Source organism: Bufo gargarizans, chromosome 3, assembly GCF_014858855.1.
Source record: "Bufo gargarizans isolate SCDJY-AF-19 chromosome 3, ASM1485885v1, whole genome shotgun sequence".
NCBI classification, from domain to species: Eukaryota; Metazoa; Chordata; class Amphibia; order Anura; family Bufonidae; genus Bufo; species Bufo gargarizans.
The window spans coordinates 612,728,157-612,741,053 of NC_058082.1; positions in this window are offsets into that span (position 1 = coordinate 612,728,157).

A 12,897-nucleotide genomic window follows, 5' to 3' on the forward strand; every position below is an offset into this window, starting at 1 on the left:
CGTTTGGTGAAATGAACTGAACAGAAATAGGGGATTGCCCAGGAAACGACTGCATGCTGCCGCAGGGGTGCTGACCGGAATAGTGGTACGGTGTAGACAAATTTGTGCATGGACAAGGCGTGACAGAAATTAAATACTGGTGACTTGTACGAGAAAACAGTGACATTTGGTGAAATGAATAGAAGAATAGAACCGGTACAGGGGGCAACCGTGAGGCCCCGGCTGCACCGTATGGATGACTCGCAGTTTAACAGGCAAACGTGACCCCCAGTGAACCGAGTAAAGCCGGAAAAATAGAACCGAAATGCTCCAAATCCAGAACTGATAGCAACGAAAACTCCCAGAAATTCAGCGACTCGCAGGCAACTCTCCAGACACTCCACAAGCGACCTCCTCTCTCAAAGCTCAGACCTCAAATGACGCAGGAGCCAGGTGAGGGGAGTGCCCTAAATAGGCTGGAGGCGGACCTCAGCCCCTCCCACAAATCCAGGCAATTTGCCTTAATACATATATATATAAAATCATTTTTTACACTCAATAAAACCACTCAGAGATATCGGACAGGTATATTGCGGATATGCTAGCGGCGATTTAGGGTAAAAAGAGGTGACAGAATCCCTTTAAGTGTGTGTTTGTATAAGTGTGCGACTTTAGATTAAGTGACTTCAGTGGGGGACTGCAGTAAAGCAGTTTCTTATTACTGCACTATATTGTATTTTTCGCTTAATTGTGTAATCCCCATTAGTATGTGTTCCATAATTGACAGCGCAGTCTAGTGCACATCTTGTCTGATGTATGCACTCCTATAACAGCCGTTCGAGGGTGTATATCATTGTTCAAAATGTGAGCAAATTACCAGTTTGGAATCACAAATTCAGTATCTAAACGGGGTACAGAAAGGGCAATCTGTCACAAAGACCGTGATCGCCGAACAGTGTGTTGTCCTCCTGGCGCTAGAGTTCAGCACATCGCGGATTGGGTTGACAGATTACTCGGGAGGGGCTGGAGAAGACCCAGCGGTCATGGTCCATATCCATACTATAGGCCGGTAAGTTTAACAACTGTTTGAAGGTTTTCTAAGAGATGCTATCTTGGAGGATCTCAATTAAAACAACCAAATAACATCATATCAGCATGGCTTCATGAGGGATCAGTCATGTCAAACTAATTTAATCAGTTTCTATGAGGAGGTAAGTTCTAGACTTGACAGCGGCAAATCATTGGATGTTGTATATATGGACTTCTCCAAAGCATTTGACACTGTACCGCATAAAATGTTAGTATATAAAATGAGAATGCTCGGACTGGGAGAAAACGTCTGTAAGTGGGTAAGTAACTGGCTGAGTGATAGAAAACAGAGGGTGGTTATTTACGGTACACACTCAGATTGGGTCACTGTCTCTAGTGGAGTACCTCAGGGGTCAGTATTGGGCCCTATTCTCTTCAATATATTTATTAATGATCTTGTAGAAGGCTTGCACAGAAAAATATAAATTTTTGCCGATGACACTAAACTTTGTAAAGCAATTACCACTGAAGAGGACAATATACAGCTACAGATGGATCTGGATAGATTAGAGGCTTGGGAAGAGAAGTGGAAGATGAGGTTTAACACTGACAAATGTAAAGTTATGCACATGGGAAGGAATAATGCAAATCACACGTACATACTAAATGGTAAAACACTGGGTAAGGCCTCTTTCACACTTGCGTTGTCCGGATCCGGCGTGTACTCCACTTGCCGGAATTACACGCTGGATCCGGAAAAAACGCAAGTGTACTGAAAGCATTTGAAGATGGATCCGTCTTCAAAATGCTTTCAGTGTTACTATGGCAGCCAGGACGCTATTAAAGTCCTGGTTGCCATAGTAGGAGCGGGGAGCGGGGGAGCGGTATACTTACCATCCGTGCGGCTCCCGGGGCGCTCCAGAATGACGTCAGAGCGCCCCATGCGCATGGATGACGTGCCATGCGATCACGTCATCCATGCGCCTGGGGCGCCCTGACGTCACTCTGGAGCGCCCCGGGAGCCGCACGGATGGTAAGTATACTGCTCCCCCGCTCCCCGCTACACTTTACCATGGCTGCCAGGACTTTAGCGTCCCGGCAGCCATGGTAACCACTCTAAAAAAGCTAAACGTCGGATCCGGCAATGAGCCAAAACGACGTTTAGTTTAAGGCCGGATCCGGATCAATGCCTTTAAATGGGCATTCATTCCGGATCCGGCCTTGCGGCAAGTCTTCAGTTTTTTTGGCCGGAGCAAAAAGCGCAGCATGCTGCGCTATTTTCTCCGGCCAAAAAACGTTCCGTTCCGGAACTGAAGACCTCCTGATGCATCCTGAACGGATTTCACTCCATTCAGAATGCATTAGGATAATCCTGATCAGGATTCTTCCGGCATAGAGCCCCGACAACGGAACTCTATGCCGGAAGACCATAACGCAGGTGTGAAAGAGCCCTAACACTGACATGGAAAAGGACCTAGGAATTTTAATAAACAGCATACTAATCAGTAAAAACCAGTGTCAGGCAGCTGCTGCCAAGGCCAATAAGATAATAGGTTGCATCAAAAGGGGCATAGATGCCCGTGATGAGAACATAGTCCTACCACTTTACAAATCACTAGTCAGACCACACATGGAGTACTGAGTACAGTTCTGGGCTCCTGTGAATAGGGCAGATATAGCAGAGCTGGAGAGGGTTCAGAGGAGGGCAACTCAGTTACCATCACTGGATGACATCTTCACTGCTCGCTGCAGCAACAGGGCAAAAATTATCTGCAGGGATCCAACTCACCCCGGCCACAGCCTTTTCATTCCCCTACCCTCTGGTAGGAGTCTTAGAGCCCTACATGCCTGCACTACTAGGCTGAAGAACAGCTTTTACCCCAAAACAATCAGTCTCCTAAATTCCCTGAGATTATTGCCCCTTCCTAGGATAGAAACTACCACAGACTGAAAATGACTGCTGCATTAATGAACCCATGATGATCTCTTGTCTACAGTGGTGTCTGAATCAGTGTGTATATATACTCATAAGCACTTCCTACTTTTCGCTTGCTATATATATGCTGTGAACTGTGGACTGTGACTAGTAATGCTTTCAAGTGCAATGTTTTGTTTTGTTTTCTAGTGTAAATGCTTTAGTTTAAATGTCAGTTTTTGTTCCTCTGTCCATGGCATCTAGGATTGCTCCAAACAACATTTCATTGTATTGTACATTGTATTACATTGTATTGTACAGTGACAATAAAGGCATCTTATCTTATCTTACTAAAGTAATAACTGGAATGGGGCAACTACAGTACCCTGAAAGATTATCAACATTAGGGTTATTCACTTTAGAAAAAAGATGACTGAAGGGAGATCTAATAACTATGTACAAATATATCAGGGGTCAGTACAGAGATCTCTCCCATCATCTATTTATCCCCAGGACTGTGACTGTGATGAGGGGACATCCTCTGCGTCTGGAGGAAAGAAGGTTTGTAAGCAAACATATGTGGGGTTTTGCTCTGGTAGACAGGTTAGCGGACGCAGTACAGAGGCAAAGAACCAGGTTGTAAATCAACTTCAGTGTTTTATTCACACTTGGAAAAAACAACAGTCTTGGTGCTTGTTCACAGACAGCAAAACATAATAACATAATGGAGCGAGACATATTGTGAATACAATGAGGGGAGCCATGATATCATAACACCTATCATTGTATATTAAACATTCATTAATTTTATATACACTTACCTGTTTCAAAGGATGAGATGGTATGCTCCAGGGTAACTGCAATACTTGGCAGATGGTAAATTATAGCAGCTGGATTGGTGGAGGAGAATTAACGGCTGTTCTGGACCTATAAAAGTAAAGGACCAACTGTCAATGTGCATGCACGTAAGTATATTGCACAAATTCCCTTCCCTCCCTCCCTAAAAAAAAAATTAAAAAAATTGTCGCTTTGCTTATTGATGAGGGGTTAAGTCACTCCGTTGAGTGGACTTTGAGCTTACTTGGTTTATATATACAATTTGAATTATTATATTTGAAATGAGAATTAATAAAATTAATTAATAGTATAACATAATAAGCATTGCGGCCTATAAATCCCCAAAAAGTTTATTTGTTCGTTATTCAATAAAATGAAATTTGTTCACAATTTATTACATTTGTTTGTATTTAATTTAAGATTATTGTGGAGAATATGACATCATAGTCTTTGTGCTTGTTCACAGCAAGACAAAACAATGGTCACCTGGAATCCTAGGTGTCAGTTCACACCCGGCTGAATGCTCAGCCACAGAAAAGTTCACTGGCCTCTTCCAGGCGGCCTGCACGCCTGTTTGCAGTCTTCAGCCTTCAGCACAGAGGTTCCCCAGCTTTACTGTCAGATGTAGGTAAAATCCACACAGCTAAGACTGCTGGCTGGGTATTTATATCCCAAACCAAAACCCGGCCTGGAACGTGGGGAGGAGCCACCCACCCTGCACTTTGGCTGCTCCCAGTAAGAGCCGGCCCTGATCGGCTCTACAGCTATACTAAATAACAAATAGTGTCAGTCAGCACTAACTGCCGCTTACACTTAAAATTACCGGCTCTTTCCTCACCGAGGCCAGAAATCTTGGTGACACATACCTTCCGTCAATGACAGAGCCTTCCTCTGGATCAACTTTCAGGATAACAGGCCGAACTGGATGGACAAATGTATTTTTTCGGCCTTATATACTATGTTACTATGTTACTATTTTTTCCTCTGGTGTTAGCTGGTTGTAAAACTGTTCAAAGATGTCCAGGTAAATTGCAGTATTCACAGCTTATTTGAAGAAAATTGGGATCACTATTCATGTTCCTGACACTGCGCACCAAACGCCAATTTTCTGGTCATGAAGTGGTATTTTGTAGGGAGTTTGAGAGGACCAGTACCTCGTACTCTGGGAATTTACGTGACCTGATAAATTAAACCAAGCTTCATCCATCATAAAGTACAGCAATGGGTTCAAATGTCTGTCAGCAATCATGATCAGCAACCGAGTCCAGTAATTTACATGTTTAGCTTTGTCAGACTCTTTCAGTTCCTGCACACACGATATTGGGTACGGTTTCAGGTTCAGAGATTTCAGCACTCGCTGACACGTCGTTCGTGATACCCTATCTTGCTGAGACAGTCTTTGAGTTGATTTTTGAGGGCTACTTGCAATCCAGAGCCAGTTTTCCAGATGCCTTTTTCGAACCAGATTCTGAATACAACGTTTAGCTGGTGGTTTGTTCCCCAGTACTTGTCGGCAAAGGTCTCTTGTATTTCCTTAATCGATTTGCTTCACATATAGCCTTTCACATTCACTATTCGCTATTCCAGGGACAACACCATCTTTCTGACACAATCGGCCACTTTTACCAAACTGAATCATAAATCCGTCTTAGTTGCCCATAGCAACCAATCAGAGCTCAGCTTTCAGTTCCTACAGGGCTCTGAAAAAGTAAAATCTGAGCTCTGATTGGTTGCTATGGACAACTAAGGCAGATTTACTATTAGGCAGTTTGATTTTGAGATATTGGAGGCAGTCTACTTTTACGTGGGCCATCCTGTGGAATAAATAAATCTGCAATCAATCAGAAAATAAAATCTGAAAAACATTCGAAAAAAATGGATGTGTTACTATCTGGTTTTAACTGGCAGAAAAACATTTCCTTTAAAAAGGGCACCAAAGCGATCACTAATGATATATGCCCCCCTTTAGTGTACACGTATAACTATATAATGCTCCCCCCACAGTGTTTACAGTAGGTAAGTCTTGTCATATCTTTGCTTCGCTATTTCTTTCTAAATGATCTCAAGTAAAGCGTTGTGCATGTAAACGACCAGACGCTGCTCCTGAACTCTATTGCTTGCTGTTTTACAAACTATAAAATGCCACTGTTAATATTGCTTTGACTGCCAAAAAAATGATTTCTTTTTGTGCATACTGTAATTTTGAAATCAGATCGTAGATTAGAAGTTTATAATACTTTTCATTATACAACGAGTAGGGAGGCTAACAAACAAACAAGCGTAAATGGAAGCAAATGACTCATGAGGCTCACTCGGGGTGTATAATTCAGCCTCACGGTAAGATAAATACTGAGATTCAGGTGCTCCTAGCCGGAGCCGGGCATTTATCTTAGCGTGTTCGGGCACATCTATGTTTCCCTGCTCATGAAATATGAATACTTATTGATTGTTTCCTTATTTATTTATTTCATTAGTTGTAGCACAGAATCATTCCGCAAAGCATTTTCCAGCAAATCCCTCGGCAGCGCTGGGTATAAATTTACAATGGGATAATGATGGCCGCTCCACAGATGACTTGCAAATCAAACTTGTAATCAGAGAGCGGTTGTATATTTCAGAGGAATGAACTAATGCCAGGCTGCAATGTAAAGGAGCATAAAACAAAATTAAAAGTCTGGAGATGGACTGTTCTGGGTAAGCACTGGGGGGTTTGAGCTGTAAGGGACACAGTTTTAGTAGAAATGTACTGCTTCTCTTATTATATGAGGATGTGAGAGAAAATAGGTGTCTACCGTAATTCTAGAATTTAAAGGGAAGCTGTCGCATTGTACGACCAGTCCGATCTGCAGACCGCAGGTTATAGAGCAGGAGGAGATGAGCAGGTTGCTATGTAGATTTGCAAGAATAACTTGGAATTTGTTCATTTAAATCACTGCCGATTCTGGTCTAAGGAGTCTATAGGGTAGTCTTATTAGTCATTGATTAATCTGTCTTTTATTAGAGTACATACAGAGATAGCTGTCAGTCCCTAACTAGGACTGCCCACTAGACTCCTAAGCCCTGAAGGAACAGGAATTAACTGGAAACAATAAAAAATTATACAGAAACGTTTCCCACAATCTGCGCATGAATCTGCTCAGCTCCTCCTGCTCTACAACATGCTGATCAGATTGAATGTACAGCATAGAGATGAGCGAATCAAAGCTGTGCTGCCTTTACAGGCTAATTAAGTTATAGTTATCTATATAGGTTATGTCGTTTACCACTGCCATCTACTGGCAAAAGTGAGTGGCAGCTTTAACCGGGTTATGAAAATCACTTAGGCAGGAAATGACCCTTGGTCTAGGAAGTGTCTTCAGCCATTTTAGATTGATATTCTCTATGGATGCAGCCAGTCTGCTTCTCTCCCAAGGGGCTTGAGACATTATCACCTGTAAGTGACTTTCTGTGGTGTTATCTGCTATTTATGCTATACTAGCCTAGTCTATGTATACTGATATGTTGTTATTGTGTTGTATTTCAGTTTCACAAAAAAATTTAATGGAATAAAGTGCAATTCCTTTGGTAGACAACACAAGCAGTGGGCTTCTGTTTACTGCAGTCTTGGACAAGTGTTTAGCTGTCCGTTTAGAACCACACAGAGTCAGTGTTTTGAGAGCGGAACATAAGCTGAAAAAGTGGAATTCTATCCGATTCGCCATAAATGGGAAATTCCTCGCGCTTCATGGTAACGAATCACATTTTTACTAAAATGGCTCCTGCACATGTGAGTCGTCGCCAAGAGTGGTGAGCACTTTCAACCTCGTGGGACGCCCGCACGGAAAGGAAAAAAAACACACTGTAGCAATAAAATCCCAGCAGGCACTTGATCTTTAATTTATGTATCCTTTATTTTACCACTGTAACAATGACGCATTTCGGCCCGTCCAGCTGGATGGGTTGAAACGCGTCATTGTTACATTGTTACAGAGCTGAAATAAGGGATATGATGAAATAAAGGATACATGAATTAAAGATCAAGCGCCCGCTGGGACTTTCTTGCTGCACATGTGAGGACATGCAGAAAGGAACTCTGGGAAGGTGGGATCACCCAGACTGACATGCATGTAGCCAATCAGCAGCCAGCCAGCCCTGTGATGTGACAGCCCTATAAATACTTCAATGTTGGCCGTATCTAAATTCCGCTCGGGAATGAGGGGAATAGAGAAAGAGAGAGGGGAGGGGGTAGTACGTTCAATATAAATAAATGAAAATAAAAAGGAAAGGGGGCTTACCTTATAAGGTTGTGCTGCTGATAGGCACAACCCTATTGTAGACTTGTGTATTTTAGACCTTTTTACCAGGACTGCAGCCGCAGAAGGAATTTCTTTGGGGTCGGATGCCCAGTCCGCCAAAGGATACTTGTAGTAGAAAGGATTCTGTTCAGGCGCACTATAAAAGCCATCTTGGGAAAAACACTGGTATATTCTAAAAAGAGACCCTATTCTGAGCCAAATTATCCCAGAGCCCCCCGACTAACCTATAGAAGAGCACGGACTCTAAAAAACATTATTGCACCTAGTAAACTAAATCAAGCCAAAAATCTTATTGACAACCTTGATGCCACTGTCCTCAAAGGTAGCTCTAGATTCGGTCATCAAAGATGTCTAAGTTGTACAATCATATGTCAAATATCTACCTTCCACAGTCAAGTCAATGGAGAATCCTTCCCCATTCTGAGTAATTTAAACTGTAACTCCACCCACGTCATATACCTTCTGGAATGTCCTTGTCATTTACAATATGTTGGCCGCACAATTCAAACATTGAGAAACAGATTCAATAAGCATTGATCAAATATAAAGAAAAAATATCTTAAACATTTTGTGTCTAGACATGCAGCAGAACGCCATGAGGGTAGCTAAGTTGGTTTCACGGTGATAAAAAGATATCCAATACATCAGATGCCGAGAGATGTTTTGAATCTTCAAACTGAACAGCTTAAATCCGTATGGTCTCAATGAGGCCTTTGAGATAAATCTATGAAGCAGGGTCTGTTCGGGGTATATACATGCGCATATACATAGTGTATATGTATATATTTGCGTGTGTATCTGCGTGTGTGTTTTTTTAAATGTGTATGTACATTTTTTATTCCTCTGTGAGATATGAGCTTCTCGAATTACCATTTTTTATCAACTGACATTTTATATACTTAATTATATTTATTACTCAGCATTATTCTCTTTAGATATGTTTTATATCAATTAATAATATTCTCCTTTTATATATCTATATATATATGTATTTATTACTTATTATTTTGATATATTTATTAATGATGTATTTGTGGTCGGGGCACTCACGAAAGAAGGACTCCTACCTGCTGGCTAGCTAAAGCGGTTAGAGTTATGCCGGAACCGCGACGTTGAAGGAATAGCTGAAGGAGGCCATCCCCTTGGTGTGAAGCTGAGAATGAGGGTGGGTAGGGTGGGAGAGTTTGACACGTCGTTCATTGAAGGAGGGGCAGAGGTGCCATGATATAGGCAACCGTGCCCCTCCCACAAATACAGGCCAATGAATCGGCCTTAACACTTGTGGTCGGGGCACTCACGAAAGAAGGACTCCTACCTGCTGGCTAGCTAAAGCGGTTAGAGTTATGCCGGAACCGCGACGTTGAAGGAATAGCTGAAGGAGGCCAAAAAGAGCAACAATTCCTATCATATCGGAATGCTACAAACATTTATTCATAACACCAAATTCTGACAAGCAAGATTCATTTCAGTATATGGACAAGGAATGTAGCGGCTGAAACATGACGAACGCCAACGACCTAGTCTTATGATTATATGTGCTGGAACCCGATTCCGAACCCGCATATTGAGGACGGGTCTACTGCCAGATTAGTCAGTAAAACACGAATATGAGTTATGAATTGGGGACAGGTAAGGTGAGTATTATAGAATGGTAGCAAAGGACGGGCGGCTTGTTTGGCAGAGAGGACAGAAGCTGTTGCAGCACGCGCACGGGGCACCATTGATGAGAGGTCGGGAAGAAACACCTGGGTCGGGGCGCCTACCTGAGAGGTCTTGGTGATGAGTAGCGAGAGTATGTAACCATCTCTGGAAGCCGAGAGCTGACCGAGAGTGACGTATCTGCTACTGTTAGCCGGGGAGGTAAACTCGGCCGGTCTCAAAACCCGTAAAAGGCCAGGTACATGGCAGCTTAATTATCAAACTATGCAGTGCACCGAATGGTTTTTGTCTAGCAGGTCGGAAAGGTCGCGGAAAAGCTGGCCAGTGACGGGTAGCCGGCGAGTGCGTGTCTCGCAGTCGCTTTTCTCGAGACCCCTCAGAGTAGCTTAATGGCATGGATTGAAAACAACGAACCTGGCTGGGTGAAACTCATGGCTCTAAAATGTTGCACCCCTGCGAGGTAGGACTTGACCGTGGTGTGGGATAGTTTCAGATTGGGGTGACAGTAACCTATAAACGCCAGGATGTACGGAACGAACTCAGTGTCACCTTGCGGACAGGAGTCCTGAAATCTCTGGAAGGCTCTCCAACCTGTCTGGTAGGCTCTGGCTGTATTGGGTGAGAGGGACTTGTCTAACAGTGACCGAGCGGTGGCGAGATGAGCGTCTATGGAAGGAATAGAGCAGCGTATGGCGGGACTGGACTCCCGATGGCATCGGCTTCTGGACAGATCTGTGAAAAGAGGGTAAATAAAACGAGATAATGCGTCGGCTGCTGCGTTGTGGTTACCGGCTATATGTGAAGCTATGTAACGAAACTGGTGTTGTAATGACAGAAGGACCAGGCGCCTAAGAAATAACATGACATACGGAGACTTGATGACGGCTGCATTATCGGACACGAAGGACGTCGTCTGACCTGACCAACTTTGACCCCAGGTATAGGATGCTGCCACTAAGGGCTAGAGTACAAAACTGCTGAGGTACGGAAAACCCAGGAATGGAACTGACTTCGATTGGCCATCTGTCTGCTAACCAATGATTGCCAAAAATAGCTGCGAAACCTGTATTGGCAGCGGCGTCGGACAAAATTACGGGGGAGTTGCCGGATATTGTGGGAACAAAGAGCAAGATGCCATTCCATTGCGTGAGAAATGATTCCACATGTTCAAGTCAGCTATGACCATATCGCCCAGACCTATGCTGCTATCCTGGGAAGGGGCTGTAGGAAGGAGTGAAAGTAACGAGATACAAATGCCCTACCTTGCGGAATTGTACGCATGGCAAAGTTCAACATACCTAACAGGGACTGAAGCTGAACTTTTAATCACTCTAGTAGATGTGAAACTATGAACGACTTCCCTGATTCTCTGTAATTTGTCCCTTGGCAACCTGGCAACCATGTTCTGGGTGTCCAATACTATACCAAGGAATGTGATGACTGCGGAGGGACCTTCCACTTCTTGGGAGAGACAGGAACCCCTAATTGTCTGAAACACTCCAGTAGCAACGAAGGTCTTTGGGGGGAGTGTCAGGACGCTCAATAATTAAAAAACCATCCAGGAAGTGAATAACATTGCTACAGTGGAATTCATGGACTAAATCCAGTGGAGAGCCTTGGCTAATTGGTCAAATAACCACAGGCTACTCTTAGACCCGAATGTGAGATTGGAAGCGAAATAATAAAGGTCCCTCCATTTGATGTAGTAATTTGAAGGAGTCTGCAATATCAGCTTTAGAGAAAGGATGGTGCTGGGACCTAACTGCAAGATAAGAGTGATGGCTTGATCTATGGTGGCATATCTCATGCTAACCTCTTCTGATGGGATGAGAGAGTTGATGCTAGGTATGGGAACTGCTGCAACCGAACTATATTGACAACACACATGTAATTATTATCTGCTTTTAATGAACAGACTACTTTAGGGTGGGCTCTGAAGCAGTTAGTACATATGTGTAGCAAGCGGCACTGACTGAAGTTACAGGATGCATGGTTGAAATTATTACAATTTGTGACCTGCCGAGTAGTTTGATGGGTCTACCCAGCTTGTCAACTAAACCAGAGGATCTGTGTGAATCGGACGGGCCGGGAACAGGACCTGTAGAACTAGACCCCTCACTCTGGGCAGCCTTATGACACTACACCGTAGAATGGTCAATTGATTGGCACAGGGAGCATGATAGTGCCTTAAGCCCGGCGAAATGCGTACAAATCTCTGTATCAATATTGGCCCAGTTAGTAAGAAACTGGAACTGACTTAAGGTGGCAGCTGCCTTGGCCGAGAAGAACAATGGTAGTCGTAGAAGGAACTCCCACCGTACTTGTAGCCGAACTCCGTTATCCTGAACAAGTATAAATAAAGTTCTTCCCTTCTCTCGGGACGAACTGAACAGACTAAGTCTCTGTACAAACTAAAAGCGAGCACAAACTCAGGTACCGTGAGCTTGCGGTTCAGCCTGTGGTCCCGGCCTTTCAGGATCACTGACACATCCCCACAAGCAATTACCCTACTATCAGAAGGAACCCAGGTAGCGACCAGTAAGGATGCTAAATTGACATCCCTACCTTCCAGGATGTCCTTCTTAAGATTGGCAGGAACAAAAAAAATGTGCCGGCATAATACTGGGTGCTGTCACAGGGACACCTGCCCCTGTCGCCGTAGATGTAGATAGAACGGCGGCATTGATAGTATGTGGAAAAACAACGAGACTCAACCGCTTGCAACCTGGTTTGCACATCTGTGACAGATGAAGTCAAGTTATTCAACAACAGATGGATTTGTGTCAGGGAGTTCTGAACAGTGACCACGGAGACTTCTACCTGCTGCTGAGGGCCTGAGTTAATGACAATAACCGGTATAACTCAGCCTTCCCAGCAGAAGCGGGATACGAAACACCCCGTCTGGACAACTCCGTCATCAGCCTAGGGACGGTCCAAGTGCGAGGAGACGACACACTGCCCCCTTCTGACATCCTGGCGGGGTTCTCGTCGACCGAAGCCTCCACTATGTCTGAAGCACGTGACATATCCTGTGGATACAGTATGCACAAATCAATTTCTGACTGCCAACCGACACCGGGACCATGTGACGTAAGCTGTGAGTAGGTCGAGACCCATGCAACTGTGAAGAATACGAGTGAAAAGGGACGAGAGGAACCTGAGCCAAGGAGAAGCGATAGCTGA